Raw genomic sequence first — 2048 nt, forward strand, 5'->3', positions numbered from 1 at the left:
ATTAAGCATTTGTGTTTGCGTAGAAAGCACAGTGCACATAATGCCTTACAGGTGTTTAGCGCACAGTGCAAAGTGCACATAATGCCTTACAGGTGTTTAGCGAGTACCACGGTTCTCCGCAGAATGACGAAAAATTGCATAGTGGCTGCTTCCCCACTTCACAAAAATTATGATGATTTATAGCGTAGTGGGTTCCTGGCAAGTGTACTTCTATTGGTTGCCAAGGAAGCTCATAAGGCTCCCATGATCCATTTCCTCAGGCTCTCAACAAAGTTAATTCCTTCTCTCTCTCTCTCGCTCTCCGTTTCTCCGGTTAACGTATGTTATAAAGCGTGGTGGGACAGTTAAATAACGACCGGGCGTCACACAATATGAATTACGTAACTAGTGGGTCGTGTAAAGCTTCCAACCCATTACAAAGGGCTCAGCCATAATTCTTCATCGTCATCAACCACCGCAATAACAAAGTACACATAAGGCCTCACAAATGGTACCTCGCTTCTCCGCAGAATAACGAATAATGTCGTGGTGGGTGCTTCCCAACTTCCCAAAAATTATGATTTGTAACGTTGTGGGTATACGTTGCTAATGTACTTATATTAGTAGCCACAAGAGAGTTTATAACGGGATCTAGAAATGCCGCTCTTCCAGCTTTCGCTGTGACTGTGCTGCGCTTATATAACTGCTATCGCAATAATTAAGTTATATAAACTGTCGCAAGGCGAAGGAGCTCCACACGGTCGCTCAGACGAAAACGACAGCGACCAAGTGGCCAGAGCGGTGCAGAAGGACAAGGAACAACATTAAGATCCTGAGGAGCGTGCCAGTGGAGCCCTAGAGAGGACCCATGGCTAGCTGTTGCCTAATCCGATGTTGGAGCCGGGAGGCCACGCCTCCCCGGCATCCGGGCATTCATATTTTTAGTGGCCTGAGCTGAGAGTACACTCCTGTTTTCCTCCCAAGTATGTTCGGTCTAGCACTTCCGGTTTTCGAATATTTAGAAAAAAAAGCCCTCTAAAAAAATAGAAATAGGTGGTTCTGCTTCAAGAGCTATATTGGACACATAGGATATCGAAGCATAAGTTTGCTTAAGATAAGGGACAAATAAAGGGACCGACAACTGCCCAGAACATGAAATGAGATGACTCCGCTGACGGATAGATTGTCCATCGCCTTGACTCAAACCAACCCTGTTTTTTTTTTTTCGTGAGAGATGGATTTATATTTTTATTTCTTAATTGAAAGTCGCGAAAATTGACGAAAAATGATAAAAAATGATGATCCGATGAACCCGGCCACGTGACCGTTGACTGCTGTACGCGGTCGACGATTTTTTTTGTTAGTATTGAATTATTGTTCGTTTTATATTAAAAGGTATTACTCCATAAAAATGTACGTACAGGCCTGCGTTAGTAGTATGCATTAAAGTGGCGCTGCCTTCGCGTGACGTAATGATCTCATGCTCGTCAGCGCGTATTGAGCAACTTTTCAGCGAGCTCATGCAACCGTGTTCGCAGTTTCCAGGTCGCTAAGATTTTGGAGCGACATAGTTTTGCTACCTACACTTCGTCTCAGAAATGACGCGCGCTGCTACTCGGCGCGGCTAAAGTGAGCTATTCTAGCTCACTTTAGCGCGGCCGCGCATATGTTTTCGATGACTTGGCTTGGCTCGTGCATCGAGAGAGTAACGACGCCGGGACAAGCCACCCATGACACAGGCGCAGGCAACTTTGGACGCATGCGCACAACGCGGTACAGATACAGGAAAGGTGTATAATGCCACAACATCTCACTGTAACAGCTTGTTATTTTCAAAAATAGTTGAAAAGCACTAAATAAAGATGGTTAAGCATAGTTACAGGAACTCCTGCGAAAGCAGAACAGCGATAGCTTTCACAAATCGCGAGAAGGGCTGGCGGCATCGCTATCGATTCTCAGGGTTGCCGGAGGAAAGGGTCATCCGTGTTTAGAGCCTTTGAGATCGAACAATACTGCTTGTAAATAACTACGTTCTTTTTGGATAAAACTGCTGCAGCTATATACACACA

The sequence above is a fragment of the Rhipicephalus sanguineus genome, chromosome 7 (genome assembly GCF_013339695.2).
Source record: "Rhipicephalus sanguineus isolate Rsan-2018 chromosome 7, BIME_Rsan_1.4, whole genome shotgun sequence".
NCBI lineage: Eukaryota > Metazoa > Arthropoda > Arachnida > Ixodida > Ixodidae > Rhipicephalus > Rhipicephalus sanguineus.